Source organism: Acinonyx jubatus, chromosome A3 (genome assembly GCF_027475565.1).
Source record: "Acinonyx jubatus isolate Ajub_Pintada_27869175 chromosome A3, VMU_Ajub_asm_v1.0, whole genome shotgun sequence".
NCBI classification, from domain to species: Eukaryota; Metazoa; Chordata; class Mammalia; order Carnivora; family Felidae; genus Acinonyx; species Acinonyx jubatus.
Genome location: NC_069388.1, coordinates 36302371 through 36317732, shown reverse-complemented (window position 1 = coordinate 36317732; position 15362 = coordinate 36302371). Strand labels below are relative to the sequence as shown.

At 37.3% G+C, this 15362-nt stretch overlaps 1 long non-coding RNA gene across 1 annotated transcript in view; it reads right to left on the bottom strand.

Moving 5' to 3' along the window:
* The window catches only part of LOC128311158 (uncharacterized), a 136734-nt gene that overhangs the window by 85712 nt on the left and 35660 nt on the right, over positions 1-15362 (bottom strand). The window contains exon 3 of the long non-coding RNA XR_008289216.1: positions 8648-8722. This is a non-coding gene — a long non-coding RNA (uncharacterized LOC128311158). The remainder of the gene's footprint in view (positions 1-8647; positions 8723-15362) is intronic.

The following is a 15362-nucleotide window of genomic DNA, read 5'->3' as shown; positions in this document are numbered from 1 at the left end:
ATTCTCTTAGAGACAAGCAGCAGCGCAAAAACTGGGGGGACAGGTGGGGGAATTTATTTTATTTATGTTTTATTTTTTCATTTTATTTAATTCCAATATAGTTAACATATAGTGTAATAATGGTTTCAGGAGTAGAATTTAGTGATTCATCACTTACATATAACACCCAGTGCTAATCCCAACAAGTGCTCTCCTTAATGCCTATCACCCATTTAGTCCACCCCCCCCCGCCCTCCCCTCCAGCAACCCTCAGTTTGTTCTCTGTATTTAAGAGTCTCTTATGGTTTACCTCCCTCTCTGTTTTTATCTTATTTCTCCTTCCCTTCCCCAGTGTTCATCTGCTTTGTTTCTTAAAGGGTAGGGGATTTATATTCATCTCTGTCTTGGATACTTTGATTTATGCACAAAACAGCACCTAGAAATGCTTGCAATGTATAATCCTTTAGTTAATTTATATGCATGTATTTTACGGTGTTTTTTGTGGTACAGATGTTTGAGAAACTTTTATTGTGAAATGTAACATACATACAGAAAACAATGATATATGTTCACTGATTTATCACAAAGTAAACAACCTTGTAACCACCCTCCAGGTGTCAATAAGCAGACACTGCCAGTTCCCCTTCTGCCTGCTTTGAATGCTATCCCTTCCTCCCCTGTAAAGGCAAACCAGTCTTCTGACTTTAAAATGACCAGTTCCTTGCCTTTTTGTTTTAAAGAAAGAATGGTAAAGAGACCCCCATGTATTCACAATCATTCAGTCCTAATAGTTAGTTATGAATGACAGGTCAATCATGTTTCATATAATACCCATTTCTTGCTCTCATCATCCCCTCCCAGTTAAGTCATTTAATTAATTTATTTGTTTTTATTGAGATATAATCTACGTGAGGTAAAATGAACAGATCTAAGATATACAGTTCCATGAGCTTTGACAGTTGTTTATGCATGTATAAACTGATATAAACATAGAGCATTACAAGTTTGTTTTGTGACTGTGTGAGCTCTCTTTAATTCCTAGGAACTCAGAAGCACAAGGGATGATTTCAGTCCCCCACTACGTACACGTAAAAATCCTGAATAGCTAGCTGGCAGCCAGATGTGGTCACAGAAGTATGCTTATATTGATCTTTCTAAACCCTTTCTAAATGCAGACTGTTATCAGCTACCCCACTCCTCTCCCATGGCCCCTCCCTCCTTTTCCTTCTGTCGGCAAAATAGTTTGTTATGGATTGGTGATAAAAATCAGTGTCCACTGAAAGACATGTCAAGACCACCGCCATGTGAGACCTTCAAAGCATACCGGGCCACATTATGCCACAGTGTGAAGGGACGTGCCTGTCAGGGGGTCACAGCCCATGTCCGCCAACTCACTTCTCCTATTTCTCAGGAGTAGAGGGTTTTTGCCCCTAATCCAACCAGAAGGTTCTCTGCTGCACCCTTTCCTGGGTGAAGGAACATATAGGGCTTATGATGTATAGGCTCAGGAAGGTAAGGATGGCATGGACAGTAGGTTGTGTCTCTGGTTAATACCTCTCTTGGGTGATCCCTTCAGTGATGTGGCCTTCCTCGTGACCCTGACCAGATTCATCTTCTACTTCTCATTGCTCCCTTTTCCCTGTGTCACTCATAGGGTTTTCTCTTGGGTGGTGAGTAATGATAAGCCATAAACATGTTAATCTCTTCTACTCACAGGAAGCTTATGAAGCAAAATGTCTTTATTTCATATTTCTCAAGGGATCTTGTAACATCATTTGCATATGGCTGATGCTCAACATCTACCTGCTAATAAATGATGTTTACAAATGAGTCAGAAATTCATGACTTCATGATATAATTATACTTCATGATATAATTATATTAGACATTAATTGCATATTTTGCATGCTCAACAGTATTAATCCCACATCCATGTCTTAGTTTAAAAAGCAACAATAACAACAACAAAACAAATTAAGCAAACACACAAACAGGTCTTGGAGTTTTTTGGAGTATCCTTAACAATTGACTGTGTTTAAATTTTATATGGATTTTTTTCACCCTTTTCTTAATACAGTGTATGTCAGCCAAACAGTGTCTACTTTATCCAGAGGCTTATATTAAACTGCTATTTTAAGGAAACAAAAGTAGAGTATGTTTTTCAAAGCTGGCCTGTGTTATTCATAAGTAAAAGTGATACACTTCTTATTAGACAATGACATTATAAAGTCAAAATGCCACTGAATGTACGTGCAGGTTTTCAGTGGGCCTAAACATAATATAAGGTCAGTGATAAGCAATGCATAGTTCTAAAACTCCTAGAGTCTAAATTTTCCACATGAAGTGTTTGGTGTTATGGAGTTTCTTTGGTGTTATGGTGTTCCTTTGTTCCTTTTTACAAGAGGAAAATAGACATAAAAGATGCATAATAAACAGGGCTTTGATCAGAATTTCTAAGATTAAGAATGAAGCCTTGTGTGGCCCTTCCACATTGATGACAGTTCCAGGCCTGCTCCCCAATCTCCGGGATGCATAAGAATCCCTGAAGATCTGAAAATATAAGTAGGTTTGGGTGGGGCCCAAGACTCTGCATTTTTAACAACCCCTCAGGTGAAGCCAAAGCTACCAGTTCCATGAACTACACTTGGAGTAGCAATGAGTTAAAGCAAGTTACCTCCTACTGCTAGAATTTTTCAGGTAGTGGGCTAGATGGAGTAGGAGAGAGGAGGTTGGAGAAGGCAGGGAGGGTTGGTTAGGGTAAAGGTAAATTGCTTTTTGTTTCCTGCAGTAATTTCTGCAGGCTTTCATGGGAAAGTGAATTCAAGGTATGGGATTCCTGTCTTTTAAGCACCGTCTCCTGGATATAAACTGTCCCAAGTGAATTTTCAAAGACTTGCCCAAAGTTTTGCTCTCTTGACTCTCATGGAAATTAACTGTGGCCTTTCCAGTTTATGCTTTGAAAAAGCTTCTCTCTTTATTTTTGTGGGAACCTGCATCATAATAACAGTGTTTCTCAGTAGGAGCAACATGAAAGCAAATTAACCCTTTAAATTACAGGGAGCAGAGAGCAGTAAATTCACCCTGCTCTGAAGCAGCATCCTTTTCTCCTTTTCATGCTGCACAGAGCTCCTTTTAAGGCAATGAAATGTCTGTTGGCAAGTGAAGGCCAATGGGTCTTGCTTCCAGGAAACTTGAATCTTTCCACATGGTTGTTCTTGACCAAAATAAGGTCAAATGGAGGGATATGGAAGTGGGTCCTATCGCTTAGGGCATAGAAAGACAAACCGTACCAAGAGAAAAGGATCTAACTTTTGTTGATCCCCTGGCCTCTTCCAGACCTTCTACATATAGTATGTCATTTAGTTTTACTCCATCCCTGTGAGCTGGGCCTGATTCTTTATTACGTTCTCAGAAAATTGAGATCCGTTGAAATTAAGTCCATTGCTTATGGTTCCACATTAATTAAATTTCAGATCTGGGGAAGGTACTCTCTATGATTCTAGAAATATTGTAATTTTTTCTCAGACTCATAGACTGAGGGTGTTCTGCTAATTCGTAGGCAGAACCACTCCTTGTGTGCTGTGCCTAGCACCCAGGTCCTCAGTCACTAACTGCTATATAAATGAATGAACACATCCAGATCACTTAAATTCATACACCCCAGCAAGAAACCACATTAATTTTGATGGCTATTTCCCATTTAATGTATGGAAATGTATCACAAAAACAACATGTGCATGGGATCTTTGATGAAAGCAGATAGTGAGACACGTGCGTTAGACCCTCCTGTCCTCCTTCAACACTCACACGGTGGTTTGCTGTATCTCTTTTGAAAGTTCAGAGTGGCTGATTATCCAAAAAATCAGGGCCACTATAAGAGGAGTTAGACAAAGTTTCTAGTATTGTCAGTTCTCAGGTGCCATATTTTGCTAGAGGAGTTTCAATCAGTTTCTTTGCAGCAAAGTAAAGAAAGGATTCTGGGTGAAAGAAAAGTCCAGGACAGTGATAAGGGCATCAGTTATTATTATGCATACCATAGGAAGTTCTTTGCCCTATGTGACCCCAACAGGAGAAAAAAAATAAATGAAGAAATAAGTATAGAACCCAGACGTATTAGAAAACATAACATGGAATATGTCTTCTGCAATAAGAAGTGAAGTCACCATTCCTGCTTTGTTGAGCCTGGTATAGATTTCTCTCTAGTAACAAATATTACTGCCCGAGATGATAAAAAGAAATATGACTCCTCGGTGAATAATCTAGGAACACACACACACACACACACACACACACGAAAACAGAAACAACAGAAAACAAGTACCATCGGCTTCATAGAAAATGAGGAATCAGAATTTCAGGCAATATTTTGGTAATAATGTCACAAAGAGATATTCCAGTGTCCTCATATACTCAGTCATGTTTTCCACACTCATGAAAGAAAATGGCTCAAAATGTTTTGCAGGGAAGCAACAGTCATAAAAACATTGACATTATCTTCTAAAATGAGGAGTATGGGTAATTTTTTAAATTTTTATTTATTTATTGTAGAGAGAGAGAGAAAGAAAGAGAGTGATCATGAGTGGGGAGGGACAGAGAGAGAGGGAGACAGAGAATTTCTAGCAGGCTCTGCACTGTCAGCACAGAGCCTGCCGCGGGGCTTGAACTCACAAACTGTGAGATCATGACCTGAGCTGAAATCCAGAGTTGGATGCTTAACTAACTGAGCCACCCAGGCGCCGGGAGTATGGATATTCTTAAAAACAAAGAGCAGAGGTGTTTGACTTGTTACATGTAAAGATACATCTCATGAATTGATCTTCACCCATTTCATTGTTTGGCACTTAGTAGTCCCTCAGTTTCTATTTGTGGGATTTAGGAAAGAAGAGCCAAGAAGTTCTTGTTCTGAAAACCAAAGGACTGAGCCAGTAAGGGAAGAGCTACAGCTATCATGAAAAACGAATCCCCAAACACTGAAGACACATAGTTTATTGTCCTAGTGGCAATAAATAGATGAAAATAAGCAGATGGTGACTTCACTTCTTATTGCAGAAGACAGTTATGTTTTCTAATATTTTGGGGTTTCCTGACTTGTTTTTTCATTTAATTTTTTTCTTCCTCTTGGGGCAGGTAGGGCAGGGACCCTCCTATGGCACTCCATTGCAGTGGTGGAAATATCACTTGAAAATTCTTTTGTTTATCTTTGTCGTCTTAGTGTGATGCATTTCAATCTCTCTCCTTCCTGTCCTTTTCCATTCTCTCCCATGGGAATATATGATGGTTGTTCATTTTTTGTTAACATAGGCCAGGAACAATGCTCCAGAAGTAGAAGCACCTGAGGATACATGGTTTCTATGATCAGCATCTACTGGCCACAGGATAAAAATACCCAGGCTGCCTGCATGTACTGAAGGTTAAAAACAACCTGTCTGTTTTGATTGGTGAGAAAGTTTTATAAATGTAATGCTGTCTTGGGTTTCACAAAAGCAAACACTAGGACTTGTCATCCATCCTTTTCATTTCTCCTGTTAGGGCAGCACATCTTCCCTCTCTTCCTTTCCTCTCCTAAGTTGAGTGACATTTTGGGGGGCAGAGCTCTTCCTGTGGTCACTTTCCCAGGATTTTCAAGTGGTATTTCTGTCACTGTAGTGGAACATCATGACCTGTTTATTTGTATAGCTCTGTCACTACAAGAAAAGAGATCTTCAGTGCTTTCAAATTTTTTTAATCAAGGTTCTAGTTATTCTCTTATTGACTCAGTCCTTCAGTTTTCAGAGCAAGTATTTCTTTAAAAATAAGTTTATTTATTTGAGAGAAAGAAAGCATGTATGCATGCATGCATAAGTGGGGGTGGAGCAGAGAGAGAGGGAGAGCGAGAATCCCAGGCAGGCCCTGCATTATCAGCACAGAGCCTGACACAGAGCTTGATCTCATAAACCACAGGATCATAACCTGAACTGAAATCAAGAGTCTGGTTCTTAACTAACTGAACCACCTAGGCATGCCCAGATCAAGCATTTTTTGGCTCTTCTTTCCTAAATCTCACAAAACAATTTCCTACAGAAAGCAAGATTTCTGAATGTAAGAATATGGAAGAGCCACCCAGACACCCAAAGAGCAGGAAAAAGATCTTATTTTGCCTTAAATTCCACACTTCTATAGGAGAGAATACTCTGGGGATGGCTGGAGGTGGGAGTTACTTAGCTCCTTCCATAATCTCTTAAAGTAACCCCAATTAAACACAATCTCAGTAAGAATAGTGTGCTCACAATGCTACACTGCTTTGAGTCACTAGGAGCAAGAGTGCATTTTGACTGTGTCAAGACAGTTAACTGGTTTTAGATGAACAACTCTGGGGTAGGGGGCTTCTGCTGCTCTGCCTTACCCCTGGAAGGATAGAGGATCTAAGGGGATGAGGGGGTGAGCCTCAGGTAAATAAGATAGAGCCAAAAATGTAAACACAAATAGTGGAAGCTGAAATGAGCCAGGGTAGCAAGGACTAGAAAGTTCATTTTGACTTGAAGAAAGTAAGCGAGGTCTGAAGACACTAAAACTGCAACCAGAAACAACCGCCTTAAAAAAGCATTTGGAATTTTATTAAAACAGAAACATTGAATATATCATAATCTTCCAACTTATTATACCAAAGTCACCTACTGCCCAGTTGAGGCTGATAGGAATAGATTTGATAAAGAAAACTCAAGAAAAAATTGTATATGGTATTTCAGTGGAATGTGGTAATAGGCTTTTTATGTGAAAGCATCGAGTTAAAGGGGGCAGTCCTGCATCATCTTTGATTGGATACATCTGCAATATAACTTTAAATTTTAAAATATAGTATAAATACAGTTCCTTCTAAAATGGTTTTTAGGCTTTAATTTTCAAGAAAGCATGAGTAAATTACTTTGTATAAAGCGTGAATGAACCATGACTACTGCTACAATCTTTGAACATCATCTATGGTAAAGCTTTCTGAAAGACAGTACAGGTGGGCTGCTAAGTTAGGACCGTACAACAGAAAGACTCCCACTAAAATGCCATCATACATCTGCAATATTAGAAATATCAGGAGAATCAGTAACTAATTTTAGTCCTACTTTCAAAGCTTAAGTGCTTTAGAAAATTTACCAATTTTTGAATCTCTGAATAATTCTTCCAAGTAAATAGACAAAAGAACATCAACACCTAATTGAAGTTTGAATGTCTCCTAAGATAAAAACAGTACTATAGTATATAACTCCTTTGGTTTCCTAGAGCACTTTCACCTATATTGGTTTATGTCTTCTTCAGGACCAATCTTTGGGGTGTGTGTGTGTGTGTGTGTGTGTGTGTGTGTGTATGTATGAGATGGGGCCTTCTTTAGAGAAGTATAACTCCAATTCTTCTGATGTCCCCAAATCATTTTTTTCCACAAAGGATGGTGAGTCCTTCTACATGAGGTATAACATAAGAAGAGATCACCTGTCCCAGTGGTTCCCAAAACTTATTTACATTCTGAAATTGCCTGGGAAACTTCAAAAAATGTGGCATCCTATGCTTTTCCCCCTAGAGATTGTGATTTATTGGTCTGGATGCAGTGTAGGCTTTGGCACTTTAAAAAGATCCCTATGTCATTCTAATATGCAGACAAACACAGTAGCCATCAAGCTAGACTCTTTGGATCTCCTTTCCCTCACCTGTAAAGTGGATGTGTGGGTGGAGTTAAAAGGGCTTGAAGGTGTAGAATAATAATTACAGCATTTCCTGAAGTAGATTCTGGGGAATGCTGGTCTTCTCTGATCCTCATGAAAAACCAAAATGGCTTCTCTGATAAAATCACTTTGGGAACCAATGTGTAAACTACATTAGTTGAATGAATAATAATTGTCTTAATGAATGAACCAATCAATCTATCAAGAGTGCTGGTTCATATTCTACCTTTACCACCCACTAGCTATGAATCACTGGATATGACTTACCTCACTGGGACTCAGTTTTCTCATCTGTAAATAAAAGGGGTGACCAGATGTCTTATGCTTCTAACATCCCATAACTCCATAACCAGAAAATTTCTGAGATCCCTTTTATTTTAGGATTGCATGAGTCAAAAGGAACCAATGATCTTATCTAACTCACTCAAGACTACAGAATTGGGGGAGGGTGCTTAATTGGTCTAATTTTACAGTGAATCATCATTAGGCCCTGAAGCAATATAGCTGCAGACTGTGATTCTTCTCTCTAGTGGTTAAGACTCATTTTATTCCTAAAAGCTTTTTAAAATATTATCTTCCTTACTGTTGCAAATAAAGACAGCTGAGCCTCAGACAGGCTGATTCATAGCTACTATTTCTCAGGCTCATAACTACAGACGACAATCGACACAGGCCTTCCTTTGCCTTTAGCTTTCTTTCTGCCAGCAGACTGTCTGGACCTTGCCCGGGCTGTCTCTGGGCATTAATGAATGCTGCATTCACCCCGCTGGAAATCCAAAGTGACTAATGGGTAGACTATTTGGGATGCCTGCAGTCACATTCAATGTCCTCTTATGCCATCTATCCCCTTTCCCTCACTTAGCCTGGAAATGGGAAGGGCACATAAAATGCAGCAAGGCCAATAGGAATTTACTGACAGGGAGGAGAAAAGTACTAAAGGCTGCCTCATCCTAGAGACTGTCTATGTATCGATAGCTTACCAATAGAACAGTTCGGATAAATAGAGTTTCCTCTGAGCTGACCCTCCAAGGAAGTCTTGCAAATCATCCAAATATCTGTAAGTTAAACAGTTACTGTGAAAATAAAGGATTGCCCTTGATGCTTCGGTTCAGCAACTAGCAAACTATGGCCCACAGACCATTTCTGTAAATAAAGCTTTATTGGCACACAGCCATAATCATTTGTTTATACATTGTCTATAGCTTTTTTGGTTCTAAAATGGCAGAGTTGAGTAGTTATAACAGAGACTGTATGAACTTCAGGGCTTAGAATATTTACTGACTGTTTTAGATTTATACATGTTGTTTGATATAAGCACATTTTTCATTCACTCATTCCTTTATTCCCTCACTCTGTATACAATTTAATAATGAAAGCAATTAAATAAATAATATAAAAATATAAAGAAGCATAAAATAATTTCCTGTCCTTTCAAAACATACCTAGACATCAATCGTCATCCTGTTGCAATTATTGATGCACAAAATCCTTTAGAAATTCACCCCTGCATACAGTGTCACACACATGGCTTCCAGGAGGGAAAGAAAAGCATGCATGTGACCTGATCATGTATTCCACCTTATTAAGTCAATCAGATAGGATATATATAAATTATAAAATGATGAAACTTAAAGCTAAAGAGGTGATTATTTCTAGTCCATCCTCTCTAGTCAATGTCACAAAACTAGAGTTGGTAATAAATCTAAGTTTTATAATATGCAAGAATCTTGGCTCTTGTGCTATCATTATAATATAAACATATATATGTACATGTACAAATAAACAACCCATAATACATAAATATTTGTGGTATATTTCTAAGTGTTTCAACATGCTAGCTTATTTTTCAATGTCTCCCTCTTAGGACAACTGTTGCCAGAATACAGTTTCTCCTTTTGTAGTTCTGGCATGGACAAAACAAGTAAATACAAGAGAAGTTTTATCTGGGATTTCCTCACTTGAGAGGGAGGAAAAGATTCTAGTAAGAACTTAGTTCTAAAGAAATACTAAAACACACCCTTGTTCAACTAACTCAATCCTGTATATTTCTATCCTGAAGCTATAAGATATATTGGAGTCAGGGTTGGTTTCGATAAGATTGATTTTGATTTTGAGGAAACTTTTCTTCCCCCAAGACAATAGCAGGTCAAAGCCACCTAACTGTATACAGAAACAAAAACAGAACAAAACAAAAAAACAAGCCAGAACGAATTCAGAATTAAATATGAATTGCCAACAGTTATAGACTGCTTTAAGCAATGCTGTTTCTACAAATCATTCCCAGGAAATATTTAAGTGTGTACATGGAGAATGTAATTCCACTAACAACTAACACAATGGATGATTTCTTATTCTCAGTACAACCTTAATAATGATGACGATAATGATAATATTATTATTCTATTCCTGGGATACTACTTCTTGGCATCTGAAACTCTCAGTACACATTTGCTGAGGACCAATATTTTCCCTTTTCTAAGTCAGCCCCATATTAGGATTTCATGAGCTAGAAGATCAGATTACTGCTGCTTACAAAAAGCTGCTGGAAAGTGCAAACTAAAGTGCTGGAATTTTAGTGCCATATTTTAGTGGAGTGAGTGCATGGCAGGGGAAGATTAATTAGATTTAAGACAGAAGGAGAGTCCAATTTAATTTTGCCCCATTACTTGACTTGCCTGGAAATTATACTTAGTGTGTGGGATTCTTCCCCCTGAGGGGAATAGCACCAGAGCCTTCTCTCTGCCCTGTCAGGCTTTGGGGAGACATGCACAGTTCTCCTTCTGCTCATCCTGCTCTGTACCCTCCGGGGTTTGTTTGTGCCAGAAATGCTCTGGAAGCCAGTGGGAGTTCTTTTCTGGCACAAGATTTTCAAGATGAGAAATGAGCCTCTATACTTAAGATACGTTGGCATGAATCGAAAATTCTCAGGGAGGCTTAGGCTCCAATTCTGTGTCAGGAAGGAAAAGCAGAGAGAAGCATATAGTCACATTTTCAACCATTTGAAGAGATGTTTGCTTTTGCAAATTAACCCTGGATTAACCAAATAAGGACTTCCTGAGCTGAATCAGGAAGTGTTCCAGACAATGCACTGTGCCAGGAGTGCACCTTGCTCTTTCCCCCCCTCAAGATTTTCACATTTATTAGCCCTTGAAAAGCCCTGTCGTAACCTATTGAAATTCTTTAAGCCCCAACTCCAACTCATTAGTCCTCCATAGTTCTTTTCAATCTCAATCCTCTAAATTTTTAGAGCTTTAGAGCATATAGTGTGTTCTATAGAACTTGACAGTGAAACTCCACCACTTTCCACACCTTCCAAGTTACTTTGAAAGCCATAAGCAAAACTCTGTGATGGGGCAGAGACATATTGACTGCCTACTACCAACAGAGGGTGTGAGCATTTGGAAAAGTTGTCTCATGAATCAACCACTTACATTTGCTAGACAACATTCTCATGGTATATCATGTTCTTAGACTGTTTCCCATAGTAGAGCATAAGCTTTTGAGAACCAGAAGCAGTCGTCTTCAACACCTTGATTGTGTGAAGATCTATAATTTCAGTTCTGGTCTGCTTTTCCTTTCAATGACCCCAAGTCTTCACAGCTAACTCTAATGTCAGTTCTCGCCCATGGTCCAGTTCCTGAGCTAGTCTAGAGAACCCTGGAAACACCATGTGTTCCTGAATCTAGGATGTCATAAATTTTAAGATAGACCATCAATTTAGTAATAATAATAAAAAACGCTATGTTAAGTGTATCCATTGACTACAAATGCACTGCAATTTCAAAAGCAATATGGCTTAAAAAGTAATTGTTACTGTAGGACTGATAAATAAGATTTACCAGTAGTATCAGCCCTAAATCCAGTGGAACTTAGAACTGGGTTGCATTGATAATAGATGGATTTGTGCTTGTGATTCCCCAGAGTGGCAATAATTCTGCCCACTGAAATAGGAAGCTCTGTTTTAAGCATCACAGCAAATAATTCTTGGTCTTGCTCTTATTAATCTTGCTTCCCTATAAAGCTGGGTTTCTCTCTGAATCCTGACCTGATTTACTGGGATGTTGTGCCTTGTCAGCTTATCCTGATCTTGTCCCTTTTCCCCTATTGGTCTTATATTTCCCTCTAATACAATCAAGAGAACTTATACAAAAGGGTGAAGCTCTTCAAAATAATTTCCTGTCTATCTAAGGGTATCAAAGGCCCCAATTCATCAGTGCTGAGGTCGGTCAACTGTCTAGGACCTTCAGGTTTTCCCAACTGCCTAAATCAGTAGTTTTCAACCCAGGGCTGCACATGAAGACTCATTGAAATAGATTTTTAAAGACATCACTGCTGGGGCGCCTGGGTGGTGCAATCGGTTAAGCGTCCGACTTCAGCCAGGTCACGATCTTGCGGTCCGTGAGTTCGAGCCCCGCGTCAGGCTCTGGGCTGATGGCTCGGAGCCTGGAGCCTGTTTCCGATTCTGTGTCTCCCTCTCTCTCTGCCCCTCCCCCGTTCATGCTCTGTCTCTCTCTGTCCCAAAAATAAATAAAAAACGTTGAAAAAAAATTTAAAAGGCTAAAATTAAAAAAAAAAAAAAGACATCACTGCCTAAGCCCCACTCCCAAGATTCTGATTTTTTGTTCTAGACTAGAGCCTATAACTCATGCTGATTTTTTCTCCTAACTACCCCCAGGCAATTCTAGATGCAACCGTGATTCCTTTGGACAATAATTGTGTATAAGGCACAATGCATATAAAACTTAGGTCCTTGAAGTTGACCCTAACAAGCTGATGCAAGAATATAAAAAAACACTGTAACTGACAAATATCAAATGAATAAAAGAATATTTCTTTCTTCTGCAAAATATCTCAGTTCTATATAACAACAAATACCATACCTTTAAATTCAAAATTGTGCATCTAATTCTGACACTGCAGATTCAGGGACTCAAATCTCTTCTTCTTTCTTATATATCCTATCTTTAGATACAGGATTCTAGTGACTGTCAGAGCTTTGTTTAAAATTATTTAGCATCAGTGAGCAATGACTATAAGCCACATATCAAGAACTTTTCATGTATCTGGATTTAAGGTCACCTTATCAACAGCCCATTTCACTTAGAATTTCCTTTTAAAACTCAGTTGATAGAGGAATGTATATCAGGAGATTATAAAGTGTTACAGAATGTTATGATATTATTCAATTATTATTTAAAGGAACAGAATTTAAAATGTGATTATTGTAGTGAACCAAAGAGTTGATTGGCACTAACTCTGAGTAATGAAGGATTGGTGACTACAACTGACTTCATTAAAAATTATTGTTGAGAGACTCATACCATTTTAATAATTAAAAAAAATTAGCTGTCAACGTGTTGATCATCTTAAAATCTCATTAGGAGCCAGATCTCAGGATTTAAGGTATAAAGCCTCTCAATGGTAAATAGATTCATGGTAGGGACCATTTATTTTATCAGTGTTTAAACTCTCTTATATAACTTCCAAGAGTAATGCTACAGCCTGCTGAAGTTTATTCCTGAGGATTAGAAAAGAGGCTTCAATTCTCTACTACCATTTTGATCCACACCTTTTCCTCCAGTCAGAAGATGGGATCTGTTTCCCTACCCTTTGAATCTAGGCTGGCCTTGTGATTTGCTTTAGCCAAAGAGAAAAGTAAAAATTACCTATGATCCTACCACCCCAAAAAAATTTTTTTATTTATCTGCTTAGATTTCATTCTATATTTATAGAAATCTGTCTCTCTCCATACACAGGAGCATATATTTTTCCAAATGGCAGCACACTGTATGTGTTTTACAAGCTCTCCCCATCCTTTTTAAAAATCCATATTATAACAAGGTATTGTAAAACATTTTTCATTTCAGTACATTTACCTCAGCACAATCATTTCTAAAAACTTCATTGTATTCCATTCTATGACACCATAATTTATTGACCTAATGCCTCTGTGGCTGGACATTTATAATGTATGTTCAAATAAAAAATAAATGGAAAAATAAGTGGAAAAAACATGAATTTTTGGCTCACTTGACTCTATTGCCTTAAATGTTCAACAGTAGTTTCATATTATATTTGGTTCAGTCCTTTCATTTTTGTATAAATAACTCTGGAATATGTTTGTGCCACAAGGTTGTGCATTTAGGCACAATTTCTTAGGCAAGTTTCGAAGAATTGAGACTAGTAGATAAAAGTGTATGAATATTTTAAAGACATTTCACAACTGCTTCTAAAATTTAAACCACTCTCAGTTTCCATTAAGAGTATATACAAGTTGTGAAATACATAAGGTTTTATATTTCTTGAGAGATTTTACTTATAAGTTACATTTTTTTCTTAAGAATTTTATTTAAAATTTCTATTTCATTGACATGTGTTCATAATGTCTTAACAGTGTATCTATATTATTTGTGCAATGTTTCCTTACCCCTTCATGATGTTGGTTATTGGTACCTTCTTTCCTTTTTCCTCTTTTAATTTTTCCATTAATTTGTCAGATGTTTTTAAATTTTGTCTTTTAAAGAAACCAAATTTCAGTAATGTTGATCTTCTCTATCATGTTCTTATCACTTTTATTGCTTTATTTTGCTTTGTGAAACTTTATTAGCTCCTTGTAATAAATGCCTAGTTCATTAATTTTCAGCCTCTATACTTTTCTTTACTGATTTTTTTTCTGCCTGTAGTTCTATCAGCTACTTAGAGATATGAGTAGTTATTTTGGGGTGGCTTGATCTTCCAGTTCCTGAGAGTTGTGTTGAAGTCTCCTATTGGATCTTTCTTCAGTTCTCTTGTCTATGTCTTCTTGTGGTTCCATTAATTTCTGATTTATATATTTTGAATCTTCATCATCAGGTACATGGATATGTAAAATAATTACATCTTCCTAGAAGTTGAACTTGTTATGAAGTGTTCTCTATGTCTTTTGCCTTGAATCTGTTATTTAATATTAAAATAGTTACACCAACTATCTTTTGTTTCTTATTCACTTAATGTGTATATTTTTCATACTTTCACTTTCATCTATTCTATTCTTGGATCCAGGACCACATACAGATGTGCACTGTACAACTTTAGGAATACCATCCTCATAAACTATGATATTAATGCCTCTTCTCCAGTAATTATGCTAAGCCAGATTTCATTGGGATTTCCTTTAATCCAAGTTAATGATCCTTACTTTTGACTGTTTAATCAATCTGTTTACATTTAAATAATTACTAATGTAAAATGTACCATCTTAATATTCTTTCTTTCCTACTTGTTCTGCTTTGTTTCTTTCCCTGCTTGTAATATTTTGGTTTATTTTTTATTCTAATTTTTCCTGATAGTCATATAGAAATGATACCCTAGAGATTAAAATATGAATAGTCACCTAAGTATAAAATTAATCAAAATTTCTATTAACTTCTAAAAAATACAAGGCCCTTAAAATATTTTATTTCCCTTTTATCCATTCCAAGTTAATCTTTCATTTTAATTTAATTTAACATTTAATAAATTACTATGTCTAATTACTGTTTTTTTTGTATATTTTGTTAAATTTACCCACATATTCATTATGTTCTCTGCTCTTCATTACCTCATGCACTTTAGATTTCTCTGGATTCAACTTGCTTCTGCTTTCAGAACATTTGTTAATAGTTCCTTTACTGTGGGTTTGCTAGTGGCAAATGTTCTGAATTTTTGCTTGTCTGA